General features: G+C 41.7%; 1 protein-coding gene and 1 long non-coding RNA gene across 3 annotated transcripts in view; both read left to right on the top strand.

The window, feature by feature from the left end:
• The window catches only part of LOC106945640 (KH domain-containing, RNA-binding, signal transduction-associated protein 1-like), a 32,585-nt gene extending 28,729 nt beyond the window's left edge, over positions 1 to 3,856 (top strand). The window contains exon 12 of one of the 2 annotated variants that reach the window (XR_001424602.1): positions 1,998 to 3,856. The gene's annotated coding sequence lies outside the window, so the exon portion shown is untranslated. Of the gene's footprint in view, positions 1 to 1,994 lie in introns of both variants that reach the window. The other variant, XR_001424603.1, reaches the window with a different exon arrangement.
• A 1,614-nt stretch (positions 3,857 to 5,470) lies between these two features.
• Positions 5,471 to 17,044, top strand: part of LOC106945637 (uncharacterized) — a 46,429-nt gene continuing 34,855 nt past the window's right edge. The window contains exon 1 of the long non-coding RNA XR_001424601.1: positions 5,471 to 5,647. This is a non-coding gene — a long non-coding RNA (uncharacterized LOC106945637). The remainder of the gene's footprint in view (positions 5,648 to 17,044) is intronic.

Below are 17,044 nucleotides of genomic sequence, written 5' to 3'. Positions count from 1 at the left end.
CCCCCCATTTCCGTCGGCCATCTAAAACTCTAAAGCATAATATTTGCAATTTAAGAGTTTAAATAATTCAGAACCACCAGTGCAGTCCTTTAACGTCTCAGTTTCCCCTAAAGACTCGTGTAAAAGAGTGTGCTCCCGACGCCCGCGGGCTTTTCAGCCACTGTAACGTTACTCCACATCTCCCACGTTCACAGCGTTTCAAAGCTCGACTGATTCCGATGATTGCTCAGCTTTCTGGAAGTGGCCTTGCTTCTGACAGTGGCTGTGAATTGGTGTGTGGCCGGGGCACTCTCCTCCCCTCAGCCAGCCTGAGCGAGGCAGGGGCAGCACGATGCCGGCGTCACCACGGCATGAGGGGAAGTGACTAATGAGGGGAGTGGGAGCTGTAGGCTTGCCAACACAAGGAAAACGGAGGAACTGGGGGACTAGGAGTCCAGAAAGGGATTGGGATTTCTCCTGATGTCCAGACTAGACCTTGAACGCAGCGTAAAGATGAAAGAACAGAAGCAATGCCTTTGTTTTTTTGTTTTTTTTTTGTTTTTTTTTTGTTTTCTATATGGAATCGTTTTTATAGTGTTTTTTGCTTTTGGTTGCATTTGGGCTTGTAACTCAGGAATGTTATGATTTCTGTCAAAAATGTCTGATATGAGAAATATGGCAGAAAAAAAAAAAAAAAGCAATTAATACCCTTCACCGGCCCAGCACACTACCAGTTATATTCCACTATAGCCGATGGCTCTGTCAAAACATGAAATTGTGTGTGGTGAGGAAACTTGAAATTTTTGATCTATTCTGCATTCAGGCTTTATGAATTCCATTTCTTTCAACAACTATCTCAGCAGAATATTGTATTTTGCATTAAATCCTAGTGGAAGTGAATGGAAGAAGCCTAAAGTCACACTTTTCTTCTTATAGTCGTTCAATGTCATACTCGTCACTGCATCATAGCAACAGGCTGTTGGCACCTTTATCTGAGGACCCAGTATGTCAAAGCACTGAATGTTTGTAGTTTTTCTACGATGTTGAATGGTTCCCTGAAGCATTAGCTTCATGGGGACCCCTGAAGCTACACTTAGCATTCTAAGTGTAGCAACAGCTACACTTTGAAAAGAAGTTAAAATGTTGACCTACAGTCTGACAATGACTTGGCTCAGACTGAGGATAAACAAGTTGCCGTTACTGATATTAACCAGGCTGCCATTAACTTCCTCGCACATAGAAAGTACCGCTGGATCAGTTCATCTGGCTATTCTTAGTGTGAGTGTACGCTTTGTATTTGCAAACCCACATTCAGTCTTAGCAGGACAACGCTCATACTGAGCCCGGTATTGGTTCTGCTGGAGATTTCTTCCTGTTAAAGGGGAGTTTTTTTCCTTTACAGTAACTATGTTTTCATCCAATTGTCATAAGGATTTTGAGCCAACAGGTTACGCAAAATGCAATTTTTCCCAGAGTAGACACTACTTATGACTAATAACTGAAGTAGACGTTGCAAGATAGCAGAAAAATGGAGTCCTGTCTTCCTGTCTGAGAGATGTAGCTCCAAATATTGGTTTTGACAAAAAAGCAACTGTTTTGAAAAACAATGAGACCTCAAGGTTAATGTTATAAGAAAACTATTTGTTGTTAATAAATCATATCAGGTGGTTTAGCCGTCATGCATGCTGTATGTACAATAGCCTTGATTTACTAGACGTCTGGCGTTTTGCACACCGTCTCTCCGCCATTCCAAGAATCACGAACACTTTTACTCTTAATTGAAAGAGTAATGGAGTTTATTCAAAGTTCCCAAGACCTGCTTATAATCACAACTTGCTTAAGAAAAATGTTGCTTAGCTACTGTAGAAAAGCTCTGCACGTTGGCAGGAAAAACGCCTCTAATTAATGCAGCTTATAAAAACGTTTTTTTTCCTTCTTCTTCTTCTTCTTCTTGGCATCTCGTACCTCCCATCTCTAAATCGCCTGTTCTTATTTCATTTTTTTTTCCTTTTCAGCAGAGAAAGTGGAGCAGGTCGCCGTGAAGAAGGTGGTCAGATGAAACTCAGGGGCATCCCAACGGGGAGGAAAGAGCGCAAAGATGGCCACCGAGTCGGGGCCAAAGGCAGAAGCTGTCCCTCAGAAACACCAAGAACCTTCTGTGAACTTTTGAGTCGTACTGGTGAATTAGTGTAATTATTTTCTTATCTTCGAAGACTTTCGAATGCTTCCGTTCACATTTCCTCTCCTCTGGTGCCTAATGTAGCAGAAAATGAGCACTCCTTTATATAGAACGCTGTGAAATTGTTTTTAATTTTCATTAACCCCCCTGTATCCGACCTGAAACACTTCCTTTTGGCTTTGACTGAGGCACATAGTCATACTCACTTCGAATACATTTTTTTTATTAGGGAATCATCTTTTAAATTTCATGCCTCATTGTTGATGATGAAATTACACTCAGCAGTTTGAGATGGGGAGCGTGTGAATCTGGAGATGTCCGACGCCAACGCAGAAGCGCGTTTTGCATCCAGACGCCGTCCTGTTCTCATCGCTTTCACATCTAGATCGTTAGAATTCAGCGAGACGACTGAGCAGCCGAGCCAGAGGGAAAAGGAGGATGGGGGGCGAGAAACAAAGACGGTCATCACCAGCATCCTCCTCTCATCCATCCATCCGTCCATCATGTTTCTGTTGATTCGATCTGCTGTTTTCAGCCATCATCACTGATGACATTACAGCAGCCCGTGGTGCCGAGTTACACTCGGAGGTCAAAACTCTACTTTCCCGTATTAAAAACAAATTTCCCGGTGTTGATCCGTTGGTCAGAGGCAGCATTAGCTCCTTTCGGCTTATTGGAAAAAGCCTCTGCTGAACGTTGGACATCAGGACTGGGAGAGAAAGGAGAAAAAAAAACATGACTGGAGATGAAACATCAACGGAGCCATATCCAAAACACACCATTTTTCAGTCTTTATGCGCTATTACGTCTCGAGTAATGATCCCCACGTCTCCTATAATCTAATGCCAGATAAGTGATGGTGTGGAAGCAGTCTCGTTTGGGAATCGACAAACTGTCAGGAAGCATAAGGGCGGAGAGGAAAGTAAACGTTACCGGGGTGCCGATCGATGAAAGGTAGACTTTTGAATATGAGCCGGGCCGCGGATCCGTCGCTTTTCCTCTCTGCCCACGTCCGACGGGTCGGCGGCGCCTCGCCGAGGGTGGGATGTGTTAAAATGCAGAGCGGACAGCTGGATCGCTTCCCCCTGGCCTTGACGGATTCACACCATCAGAAGAACATCACATGCTGATGCCTGTTAAAAAAAAAAAGAAGGAAAAAAGGTGACAGTGAAGCTCTCTTCCAGACGCAGCAGGACGGGGCAGTAATCTGGGAGTGGGAGGGGGACTTAATGTATGCCCGCTTCATGCCTGGTGTCCTTGATGGTCCAGGGAAACTGCAGGAAAACCTCTGAAGATTTATATGGCTGGATTCTATTAATAAATACTGTGAGTGTGTGTGCGCGCGCGCGCACCGTTTACACCAGGTATGGGGGAAATAAATGCTAGTCTGAAAGATACAAGGTGGAGGTCAGAGGCTTTATTAATTGTGAATCCTAATAAACAAAAATAAGGTTATTTTATTTTCATGTCATAATGTGCTGCCAAGAGCCAAACCTGCAATTTGTGATTGCGTTCTTTTTTTTTTTTTTTCTTACATTCCAGCTGCAAATGTCGGTGTTTTATGTAATAAACACAAAGCGTATAACTATGAAGAGGAATGAAAATTGTAAAATTTTCTGAATAAAACTCTCAAAAGTGCTTTGTGTTTGGTGATCCCCCTTTACTCTGATGTACCTAAATAAAGGTGCTCTGAAGTAACTTTCAGGAGTCGAATCATTAATTCAGCTGTTTTCTTCAGTCAGAGACTTCTTCGGATTAGTTGTGATACAGACCACTACGGAAGTATTGTTCAAAGTATTTTTCAGTTTGATTTTAGAGGTTTGTTCAAGAACAAAAGAATTAATGACTCATGAAGACCAAGGAGCACAGCACAAAAGTCGGTGATGAAGTCTAAAATGTCAGCACAAAGCAAAGGATGCTGGGAGAATTATACAAAGCGATACCAGGCTGCCAGAACAGCTGAGAACATGTATAAGAAATTAATTATCCCAAGTGTAATAACTGTTGACCATTGCTCAGATGTGAAGTTTTACCTGTAGGTTTGAAAGACTGACTCTTATTTCTTTTTTTTTTTAGTGTATTGTGAGAATTTTTAACTACTATGCGAAGCCAAAGGTAAATTTCCATATCTGTGGACAATAAAGATTATTATTAATGTGGTAGAATGGCTAGCTCAAAGTCCAGTTACTAATCCAAATTATGCCCAATATTCTAAAATTAATATCCTCGAATTATCCCATCCTCAGGTCTTTTACCTCAAAGACCTTTTTGTGGTAAAAAAAAAAGATTGCAGTAAGTTATGCAACACACAATACATGCTAACTGGAATGGCCTAGTTAAAGTCCAGACCTAAATCTGACTAAGATGGCCTTTCCCATCACAGTAACGTAAATGACTGATTTTCATTTTGCATTTAAAACTCTCTTTGCCTAAAATAAAAATGGGTTTGATTCTCATTGTTTGCAGTGTAATATTTTACATCTGTTAACGTTTGATGCTAGCTGACTCTTGCAACCTATTCCAGCTTTTTGAGCTGTTGTAAGGAAATTGTGAGATCAGTACTACAGTATATTGATAAAACATTTGGGACAAACCTCAAAAACAAACATAAAACTGCAAGGAAAATATGCACTAAACTGAATCAAGTTCAACAGCAGTAGCTTCATCCGTTGTCAGTTTTCCTGTAGTCCCAACATTTACAGCTATATAGCTGCTCATTGGTAACACAGGTGATCTCACTTTTCACTGTGAAGAACTTGGTTCATCTTTATTAATATACATACAAATAGTAGCGTTCCCCAATAACATAGTAAATAAAAACAATCTGAAATTTTATGGACTGGGAAAAAAGTTTTCTCTTATCAGTTCAAAGGAAGTGCTCCCTTTTTGAGGGTTTGTGAAGAATGGAACCCTCTCTGGGTCTCCAGGTTGCTAATCAACCTGTGATTGCATTTCCTCTAGCACATCGTCACAAGGCATCCAAATTCAAGAACAGATGAGAAGCAAAGTCATTGGCTATCAGGCAATCATATATCAGCCTACAAATGGAGAAAACATGAAACTGGTGAACCTTAGTCTTGGCCTATCAAAATTACTCCAAGGCATTGTTGACTCATTCAGGACTAGGTCACCAAGCGTTTTGAAAAAAAAAAACAAAACATCCTTAAAAATTAGAATGTTTAGGCATAAGCTCAAGTGCGCTTGGGTTATGACAGTGAACAGGTGAGATGTAAGGGGGCACGAGAATGAGGACTTATTTTCTTTATTCATTCTTGACTGAAAACAAAACTCCGGTCACTAGGTGGCAGCAGTGTTCGAATGAATGAGCAGGGTGCCTGTTGAGGCCAGCAGAAGGAGTAGCCTGAACCAACACAATGGCGTAAACAGCTGACGAAGGAAGACACAATCGCGGATGATTTGAAGCACAGGCACCTTCAGTGAAGAGAGCTGGAAAAGTTTGTGACGGTGAAAAGAAAAATGGCAGCTGAGGTTAGTAAAGAAAGTATCAGACAGATACGAGAATTTTTATTTATTTTTCTTAAATTCAAGTATAAAGTCATATCATGAGAGTAGTTGTACAATTGACAGACTAAAAATGGAACAAAGAGAAAAATTATGAGGAAAAAAAGTTGTTTTAATGGGGAAAAAAGGCTTCAATACAGTTATTAAGAGCTGACATGACCATGCTGACATGTCTTTGAACTAGACAAAGTCTGACAATAATTGATGCTAATGTGTTTTTAAGCTTTTCCTTATTTGTGAGGAAGATAACTACCACATCTTCATAAGATGCTCAGTATTTCCCATTGTAACGAAGTTCGCTGTATAATTGTTAGAAAATTATGACTTTATTCTCGTATTAAAAACAAACAAAACTTATTGGTCTGGACCTGCTACACCGCTGCGAGCAAGAAACTAGCGCGCAGAAAAAGGCCAGGAAATAGACGGCGCCTATTTACTGTGACAAGCTGAAATATAAGCAATATTGTTGCAGATTTTGTATCAAAAAACTTTTTAAGCTATATATCTTTTGGAAAATAAGCTGGCAAGTTACTACCGTTTACAGTTTTAAAAAGTTGATAAATGAGTGACTGACTATACAGTCTTCCATGAGTGAGTCTTTTTTGACCCGTGTTAGAATCGATGTGTTTTATGCTACTTTTGTCATTTTGATTCAAAATAATGTTTTGTATTATACTTTCTGCTATGTATGGAGGAGGGAGGGGAAAGCATGTTTCTTGAATCTAGCAAGAAACATGCTAGCTAGCTAGCATCACTGTCTGTATGTGTATCACACATATACATATATGTCCATCCATCCATCCGTCGTTTATCCGGGTCCAGTCATGAGGGAGGCCCAGACTTCCCTCTCCCCAGCCATTTGGGCCAGCTCTTCTGGGGGAATCCCATGGCATTCCCAGGCCAGCCGAGAAACATAGTCCCTCCAGCGTGTCCTGGGTCTTCCCCGGGGCCTCCTGACCAGATGCCCAAGCCACCTCAACTGGTTCCTCTCGATGTGAAGGAGCAGTGGCTCTATTCTTAGTCCCTCCTGGATGACTGAGTTTCTCTCTCTAAGGGAGAGCCCAGACACCCTACGGGGAAAACTAATTTCCGTTGCTTATATCCATGACTTCTTTCTTTCGGACATGACCCAAAGCTCATGAGGTTAGGTAGATCGACCGGTAAATTGAGAGCTTCGCTTTGTGACTCAGCTCTCTCTTCATCACGACAGACCGGTACAGCACCCGCTTCACAGCAGACAGCAGCCAATTCGCCTGTCGATGTCCTGCTCCATTCATTTTTCTGTCACTGGTGGACAAGATCCCCAGATACTTAAATTCCTCCACTTGTGGCAGGACATCCCACCCGACTGGGAGAAGGCACCCTTTTCTGGCTCATTTATTTATGCGTTTATTTATATAGCTATGAAACTGGAGGCGTGGCTAACATAAAAATGTCTTTGATCCAAATCAATTAGGCGTAAAAAGATTTACCACAAATATCATTTATAAATGACATCCATAATGGAACAACTATGTTTGTTCTGTACTAAAGGGATACAATTATATTTTGGACAACTGTTATTATCCGAGTCACTTTCAGGAGAAATTGAACCGTAGAACTATTACTCTGCATCTCTATGCATAGAAATGGGGGTTTTTGGGGAAAAAGAAGGACCACCATTATTCTGTTTCACTAGAGCAATGTAGCATGTTCAGTTGTTTCCTCATCTACTGTTGAAGTCTGCAGCTCCAGCACTACGGCTGGAGCTTAAATCAGGCCTTTTTGAATTCTTATGTGGGTCTCTTGAAAGCTTCGCAAAGTAGAACACAACTTTTAAGATTAAATGTTGGCATTTGCATTGGGATTTTGCGCCACTCCCCTCCCCCCGCTCCTTCTCACTCCACCAGACGTACACACACACACACACACACCTTCTCAGTGTAGTCTGCAAAGGGCCCAGTCGTCATCCTGGATGGCAGTGCTCAACGGGGGCTGCGGTACACAAACTAGGCCAACTATATAAAGTGGATGAATCTTCATTTTGAAATGGTTGCCATGGAGTATGTACAAGATGCTGCAGTGCAAGACTGGACACTTTGGAGCGTGTATGTAATGTGTGTGACCATCTTGGGTTGCTTAAAGATGCAACTCAACAGTCTAAATGCATAAACGCATCATATTCAGAGAGGGTGGAGGAGGATTTTTGATCTTAGAAAACCCAACCAGAAAATGCCACACCTGTCGTGTTTCCTAAGTAACATTTATCAAAATGTGAGATTACTCCTAAAGAGCAACCCGGCCCGTTCTTTGGCGCAGTTTCCAGTCTGACTTCTCCTGACAGCCAGACCTTTCACTAATCCCGTTGATATTCACAAACGGGCACGTACGGGAGTCAACTCAGCGTGTCGAACTCTCCCGTCCTTCGAGTGACAGGCAAGGGATCAATGAGGACGCACGCCTTTTCTGAAGTCCAGCTTCTCCTTAATGAACAGACAGCTCGGCTTCAGAGCGACGGTTGAAACAAGGAGAGGCGCTCCGGCCGGCCCCGCTCGTCCTCCTCGTGCCTCTGCAGCGTCTCACCTGTCAAAAGTATTGACGGTGCTGACTCTAATGTCAGCCGCAGCGGCGCCGAGTGTGCAGATACATGGTGGCAAAGAACCGATGGTTCAGGAACAGAGTTCAGAGTGATTCTAACATTGATACTCATCTGAGATTTTACCGTGTTTTTTTTATGGACCCTCCTACTACTAAATAAGGAGAGAAAGTAGACCTAGTTAGTGATTTTGGGGTTCTTGATGTTTTAATCTGAATCGAGAGATTTTGGTCACAGATTTATTGTTTATTGTTCTTAATTTATCAAAGCCTGGTAGAAACCAAATCCTTTGTTCTAATCTTTGCTTCGCACAGAGGCTGTTGGGAAACGATTGCTTCCTAGGCGCATGGACTCCGTTGATGTTGTAAACAATTGAATCTCATTTTACCCAATCACTAACATTTGGCTGTGTTGTATGTAATATGCTAGCTTGATGAAGCTTACCAGAAATTGTGTGCACTTTAAACGGTCGCGGTGGGCGACGGTCCCCCAACACAAAGAAAAAAGTCCCGAGCTGAATTACATCTTTAAGACAACAGCAATAAAATGTCTTAAAACTTCCTCTTAGTCCGACCTTAATTGCTCAATATTTGAAAGAGCGGGCAACACCCACTGAATGACTTTGTTCACTTCCTCCACTGCCGTTGCTCAAATACTTCAACCCTATCTGGGCAACTACAATTCTAAAATGGCACAGAAAATTAACGTCGTTGTTCACACACTCCTCAAACAGGAGCGGTTTGGCAGTGCAATAACATATCATGCTATATGTTATAGCATGATATAACATATGTCATGCTATATATGTTTTATCACATATTGCATGACATATGCTGGTCTAACCCAGTTGAAGGGCTACACCAAAGAGCAGAGCGAGGAGAAATGTTCTCAATATCTTTTCCATCAAACCTAATGGGCAATGATTGCATCCCCTACTCCAACTTCTTTACCCTCCAGCCAGAAAGTGGCTTAGCAAAAACAAATGAGACGGATTAGCAGCGCTTGCCAACAAGTTACACTGCCTTCAATGGTGAAATATTCTCTCTGCTGCCACGATATTGAGCTGTTAGCATGTCATGATTGTCATACAGCAACAGTTTTTAGTCAGAGGCTGACTGCTACCCAACATCCATTCCCACCGTCGTCATCATCCGACCACTCAACGACTCTTTGATAAATACTCTCCAAAAACTACAAACTTTAAAAATTCCGGCGTCCTACTTCTTCCCCTCCTCCCCCACAGTCCCATCTCGTCGTTCCCTCTGCTGTTCTTGTTAGCGCCGCTCAGTTCGTTCACCTCTCATTAGCTTCTCCTCTGCTGACTGGAGGCACCTGTCCTCTGGTCCCACAGCGGATATCTCACCCTCTGTTTAAATCAATTTCTATGTTAAATAGCTGCTGGGAGGGACGGGAGGGAAAGGGAAGGTGGGTGGAGGGGGTTGCTTCGGTTAGGGTGAGGCATTACACCCAACCACAACTCTTTCACACCTCTGACCCTCCAGGGTGATCCACGGTCCCTGTCGGCTTTGCTCTGGCTGCCACTCCCCTTCTGCCCCGTCTCCCCCTCTCTGCTGGTTCAGCCTTTTATCTCTCCGTGTTCTTCCCTTTGGCTTTTCTCTTTCATTTCATTCCCCTCTCCATCTTTCCTCTTTTTTTTTTTATTCTGTATTTTGACTTCCATTCCCCCAGTGTGACCCAGGGCATGTTCTCATTTCAGATTAGAGCTCTAAAAAGGCTTGTGACAAGGTGTGTGTGCGCATTTGTTTGTGTGTGTCTGTGTTTGGCCCTTTAGCTAGGAGGTGATGTATTGCTTCAAATGTAGTCTCTGTGTTATAAAACCTGTTCCTGCAAAACCATGGGATCTTAATGGAAGCCTTTTTTTTCTTTTAAGATGTAAGGACGCAAAGTATCTGCTGTCATTTAGCTGTCGTTTAGATGGTTGAACAAAACTATTATAGTGCAAAAACAGAAAAGCAGGGTGACCTCAGATAACCTAAAGGGCTCAGTGTGGAGGATTACACGTGAGCATAAATGTCAGTGATATCTTAGTTTTGTGTTTTATAGAGGGGAGGTGAAAACCAGTGCAGTCGTGGTTAAGATGTTCGCTTTCTGCATATTAAATAATCTATTTATCAGCATTTTTTTTACTGAGGCTACAGGTAGTGGAGTAGTTGCTGCTTTGCAGCAAGAAAGTCTTGGATTTGAATCCTGCCCAGGGGACTGAGTTGGGAGGTACTCCAGCTTCCTCCCGTAGTCCAAAAACATGATTGTTTGGTTAACTTGTCTGTCTGAATTGTCCTTGTGGATGGTTGTTTGTCCAGTGTCTGTTTAGCTGTTTCCATTTGAAATGTAGGCAAAACTTTATCAATATTCCGCTAATATCGAAAAACACATTTTCGAAATCGCACATGAATAAGTTTGTTTACCTGATATTTTATTAAAAACATGCAGCGCCATCGTCCTCCTACCACTTTCTGTCGTCGTCTTTATCTTTTGTTTTTTGCCCCACTGGCAACATCCTGTCAATCACATGACTTGTGTGTTTCGACATAAACCAATTTCAATATGGTCAGAAAAAAAGAAAAAGAAAACATCATCCTTGGTCCAGAATTTTTTTATCAAAGAACGAGACGTCTTTTTAATGTGTTTTTTTAATTGCCGTGTTTCCATTAAGCTTATATCAAATTGTGTAATTATGTAGTCTGTGGACTGTGCAGCGCAGCTTGTGTTGCTCTGCGATAAACTGGCGACCTGTATAGGGTATACCCTAGCTTTCGTCCACCGACTGCTGAAGATAATCATCAACCTCATACCTGAAGTTCTCTAAACGGCTCAGGAAACTGGAATGCCAGTTGACTCAGGATTAGCTAGAATCTGCAAAGCAGCTAATATAGGAGCTACATCCATTTCGTTGGCGTTGAATAAAGAAGACTGTAGATGTTGGGATCTGTGGTGGCGAGGTAAAATCCAGCTCCTTGTTGTTTGGTGTCTGCTTTGTCCCACACCCTCTGGTCTCTCGGCTATTGAGAAATGATTGCTCCCTCGAAGCATGGACTGTGTTGAAGTTTTAAATTTCACTCAGTCTTTAATGTTTGACCGTGGCGTATGTTGTGTGCCTGTTCAACGTTATGAAGCTTACTGGAAATTGCCTGTGCTGTAAACAACCACACCAGACGGCTGTTAATGTTAATTCAATAGCAGCAGTATAGGAGTAGTAAAGAGGTTTGTGTATCAAGCGAAACTTCATAGGAAGACAACAAGAAAAGTTGCTTCTGTGGTAGAGCTGGGACACTTTCCACTCTGTGTATTAATGCATAATAAGATAGGGGTGAATATTTATTCAATTGATTATTTTTCTTTAATTTTATTTAATTTTCATTATTTTTTAGAAGTTAGTTGTCTTTGTCAAAAATTTTTAGTCATAAAACATCAAATTTAGTTCATCCTGACTGATTTGCAGCGTCAATAAAAGGGTAAAATATCAAAGAGGGTTAGTACTTTTAAACAATACTGTATGTTAATCATAACTTAAAGTTGCCACTTCATTTTTTAATGTATCCTTTTTTTCTTGCTGTAGTCACATTTCATGCACTCTGTAGCAGCAAATGAATCAACCTATAAATGCCAAAAAACTTTACACACAATTGAATAATCTGTCCCCAACTCTCGTGAGTCCACATCAACATTCTGTTGTCAGGTCACTATCGTAATATCATATGAGTGAGTCAGGTAAGTAAAGTTATCAAAATTAATTTTTTGATACTTTTGTGATAGATAATGTTTAATCAAATAATTTGAGGACAAATAAAAGCACTTTGTAGTGACTTTAATGGCTTAGCTGGAAACCATAAAATTGGGAGGTATTAGGTGTACAACACACAGTTAAACTTGAAGACCTTAAAAGCTGTGCTATTAATGGGCTGGTGGATGTTGGGTAATGTGTGTCTTCTCCAGTCAGATTCTGCTCAGAGTCCAATATAAGCTGTTAGCCTGTGTTATAATGAGAAAAAAGGCTGTAGAAAACAGTATTTTTCTTCCGCTTACATATACTGACAGCCCCTCAAGCTTTCTCTTGTAAAGAGTAGTCTAATAACTATGCTGTGCCATTGCAACTTGATGTAATTACAGCCTTGTTGCAGATTAGCACATACACAATGCAAATTACCCATTAATCGGCCAAGTATACGCGTGTGTGTCAGCGTCTTCGTGCATGCATGGCATTGTGGATTGTAGCTGCAACTTCAGTGCGGCGTTGGATTCCAGTCGGAGCAGTGCATCTGATGAGATAAGAGATTAATGGCTCTGCCTTAATCTCCATATAAAGGAAATGAGCCTGCTTGCGGATAAGACCATCACCTAAAGATTAATGAAACGATGAGGAAATTCTTGTGTTACCCCGCTATAAAAACACACACACAGATACACACAAAACGCAGTGCAGTGACAGGATATGATGGATGATGACAAGGACTAAGAGATACCCTCACTTGATCATTTAGCATTTACATGTACAGTGTGTTTATTGGCCGTCATGCCTCATGGGGGGAATTCATTATAAACCGCTGTATCTCAGCTAAACTTGTGCCCTCACACCACGTCTCGCGCACAGCGCTGGATTCGAACGTTTAATATTCACAAGCTGAGCATGCACAAACAGTCGCATCTTTAATTTAAACCCAGGCCTCTTTATCTGCGCGCCCACGTTGTCGAGGAGATGCGTAAGTCGCGTATCGTCGGCGTAGAGCGCGATCCGTGATCAGCGATGTTGTAACTGAGTGGCAGGGGAAGACAAAGGATCATGAAGCTTTACAGGACTCTCTGCCTCCTGGTACATGCCGTTAAAATGTAATATATTGGATGAGTTCCATAACAAACTGGGAGTATTGCAAGGCACTGCACAGTTCCCACAAGCTCGGTTTGTTTTATTGTTTAAATTAACGCCAACATCAGCGAAATGCTCTGTTAAAGCTAAATAATATCCAGGATTTTCATAGGCTTAGCATATAGGCCTCTGATAATAATAACAGGATTCAGCACAAAGTAGTATGAAATTGTAGGCCTTTCAAATTAGCAAATTTTGCTGGACATTAAATTCTCCCAGTAGTTACGGCGATAAATGATAATGTTTTTGAGACGATTTTCAAGTAATATACTGATAATGGCATAATTCAGTTTATTTAAATGGGGCAGTGCACATTAATAAAAGTACAATATTGTAAATATGCTGAATTTAGCAAATTGCATTGTAGACAAAATTACCTTTCAAAAATGAAAAGAATTATCCAGAGAAGACAATAAATGGATGGTAGTTCTGGGGGAGCTGCAGAGATCCAAAGCTCAGTTTTATTCCAGGCAACGTTGAAATAGACATTGTGACACATTGTGATGGACAAGGAAACTGGTGAGAGGTGATGGTCAGATAACAGAAGTCAACGCTTTCAAAGACGACATGCTGCAGGAAACTTGAAACTTGAAAATGGACGAAAGTTCCCCGTCCAACAGGACATCAGTAAAAAAACAATATACTCAGTGATGCAATGGAATGCTTTATAGATCAGGGCACATTCATGAATTTGGGTGCCAAGTCAAAGACTTAAAGACTTAACTATAGATTGGCAAGAGTTGAAATTTAATTTTCACAGATGCTTTCAATCAAATCTGTCTGGGCTTAAGCAGTTTTGCAAATTGGAATAAGCTCTGCAGCTTTTAGGGCCTGTTGTGCTTATCCAGTGATCATCAGGAGAGAGGCAAGATACACCCTTTTTGGAATGGTACATGTTACCATTCCATAAACCACAGAATAAACAAGACTCTTATAGGCAATTAAAGGAGACCAATCAACCTAATATCCCCTCTTTTTGGACTGTTGGATGTAAGGAAACCCAAGAATGAAACGGGGGATGAAAGACTGGCTGAGATTTGAACCTAGGACCTTCTTGCGTCAAAGCAACATTGCCAGCAATTGCATCACCGTGCATCCTTCTAAGTTCCACAAAGTGTCAGCGGCTCAAAGGGAAACAAAAGCACCAGTGTCTTAACAAGCCATCAATTTTCCTTCTACTTCACAGTAAGAAGTACTTTATGTTGTTCTATCGCATGTGCTCCCAGAAAGGGTAATTCCATTGTTTTCTCCAACAAAGCCTCTGCAAAGAGTATAAAGAAGCAGCTCACTGCAGTTCCTCCTGTGGCTTGACGGCAGGGGCCACGCCTGCAGAGAAGAGGAGAGGTAGCAGTGAGGGGATCGGTGAGGCATTGTTGGGGTAATGGAATGCAACCTGCTCAGTATGCGCTAAAAATGTGACCACAGCCGTGCCAGGCAAAAAATAAATCCGTGTGATTCCTTGGAGGAAAGGCTGGAGTCAGCCACTTGTTTTGCCACTTCTATCCTTTTCATAAACCCTCACCAGCCTGCTGGCTTTTGTTTTCTTCCTTCAGACCTGTCAGGCAGAATAGTCACATCTGCTCCCCTCCTCCCCTATCTCCTTCAATTCAGGGGGACACAGTTGGCAAAGCTGCCAGCTGCTGGCCAGAAATGTAAGAGTACGTACAGTTTGTACGCAGCGGTAGTCTAGTGTGTGTGTGTGTTGTGTGCCTGTGAGTGTTGATGGCGACTGGTTAACCGGCGCTTGTCACATGGGACGCCATTAGGCCTAGCGTGGCAGAAACCGGGATGAAGATGGAAGCTTGGGGAGAGACGGAAATTTCAGGCAATTCCGAGGAGAAGCTTGTGCTTTCAGAGTGAGGGGTTGATTATGAGAGTGGAAGTTTAGGTAGTCTAGTTTTCCTTCCCTTGCTCTGTTCTGCTCTCACACCCACACAGCCTTGCTATTGCTCTAGCAACAGATTGTGGGCTCTTAACTACGTTCCACAGCTCACATCTTTGTCAGAGCAAAATGCCAGTTTGGGCCGATTGGCTGCACTTAAAGAACTTAATGTTCCCCTGCTAATTATATAGAGCAACAATAACAAGTAGGGAAAAAAACTGGAATAGAATGTGAAAGTTTCATCATAAACCCCCCCCCCCCCAACTTCAAATTCATCTGGTCATCAACAGGTATTTTAATTGGGTACAACTCCATGCCGAAATTTAGAATACAAAAATAACAAATGAAATGTGACATTCTAATCTTAAATGTCATATTTTAGCTGTAAGTGAAAAGCATAAACAGAATTAACAAAGATAAATGCTAAATGCTAAAAACATCAATCTGTGTCTAATGGTCTGTAAAATGTGTTTCATTTTGTGAATTGTTACTGAGAAAGCCCTTTGCTTTTTACCATTCTTTAATTGCGGTCAGGGGCCACATGAAATTGCTCCAAGGGCCACAAATGGTTCCAGGGCCTTTAAACATGCCTGCCTGAGGGTCTTAACTTTATTTCTTGCAGATGTGAGTAAGGGATCTGTTGGGATCTTTAGGGTGTGAGGAGTTCATAGCTAAGTGGCAAAGGGCTGGGATGTGATCGTTCTCCATAGGAAACTGTAGGTACAGGGTCAGTCTCAGTTGCAACTGGAGCATTTAAAGTACCTTTGTAACTAGTTCCTGAGGGGAGAGTAGGATGAAGGTGGCTAGTCAGATGGAGACCTGGTCTGGAGTACTTGAGACACTGCTTATGTCTATCATGGTAAGAGAAAGGCACAAGTCAAAAAGTGAAGCAGTTGAGTTACTGGTCTGTCTATGATCCAACCCTCAGTTATGGCCATCTGTGTGTCATAACCAAAAAAATGCACTCCTTCATTTTCTCTTGAGTACAAGTCTGCAACTCCAGTCATCAAGAGCAGATATTCTGCAATGTTTAGATGTGTCCCCGTTCCAACCCACCTGGAGGTTTTCTAGGCATGGCTCACTGAGAAGAGACAAAGACTGGTTGGTTGGTTGGTTGGTTGGCAATCATCGGATTGACCGATGCTCAGACCTATTGGAAAAGTGTGTGCAACTCTAATAAAGTTTAAATAAGACAATGGTAAATTTGTTCTATTTAGGGATGTCTTTTGAGGTTTTTGTTGACCTTTCTGAAGTGTTCCCAAAGTCCTGACCTCAACCACATTTAAAAAAAAAAATAGATCATAGGACCAGAAAACCAGAGATTTTAGAAGAACTCTACCAGTTCTGCCAACAAAAGACATCAAATAGCCACCAGAAAGATCCTTGAAAGATGTTGATGGCAACCAAGTTGGAGCTGAACAATAGCTCCATTTTTAAAATCCAGACACTTTCACACTTTGCTTCTCCGTACAGTTGCTTCTCTCTGTCTAAGGGCAGAGCACAACCTGGACAGCTCCATCACAGGACAGACAGACAGACAGATGAGACAAGGCACCTTCACTTATAGCGACCTATAATCACCGGTTTATCCAGAGTGAATGTATTTAGCGGAAGACCTTGAGACAACACATACAGGTATGGGAAGAATATAAATATTCCATATATTAAGTCTTTGCGCTGATGACTGCCAACCTTACTACTATTGGTGCTGAACCCCAAACCATAACATGGCTACTGTTCTGTTGTTTTTCTGTTTCCTGAAGATGCGCTGATGTGTGTGTCATCATCCTATTACTTGTTTCAGGTGAAGTTGATGTACAATGCAGTGAAATGAGCAATAGAGGATAAATTCATATACGTAAATCCTTCAAATAGATTTGTTTCTTACGTTCTTTTTGTATTCCTGAGTCACTAGAGATCGGTTTCTGCTTTTTTTTTTTTTTTTTTTTTTTTTTTTTTTTAAAAACAAAAAAAAAAAAAGGGGGTTCTTTAATGGGACCAAACTATAGGAGGGGGGGGGAGGGT

Source organism: Poecilia latipinna, unplaced genomic scaffold, assembly GCF_001443285.1.
Source record: "Poecilia latipinna isolate Pla-1442-1.1 unplaced genomic scaffold, P_latipinna-1.0 Scaffold154, whole genome shotgun sequence".
Lineage (NCBI taxonomy): Eukaryota > Metazoa > Chordata > Actinopteri > Cyprinodontiformes > Poeciliidae > Poecilia > Poecilia latipinna.
The sequence above is the reverse complement of the archived record's forward strand: the minus strand, read 5'-3'. Positions and strand labels throughout refer to the sequence as shown.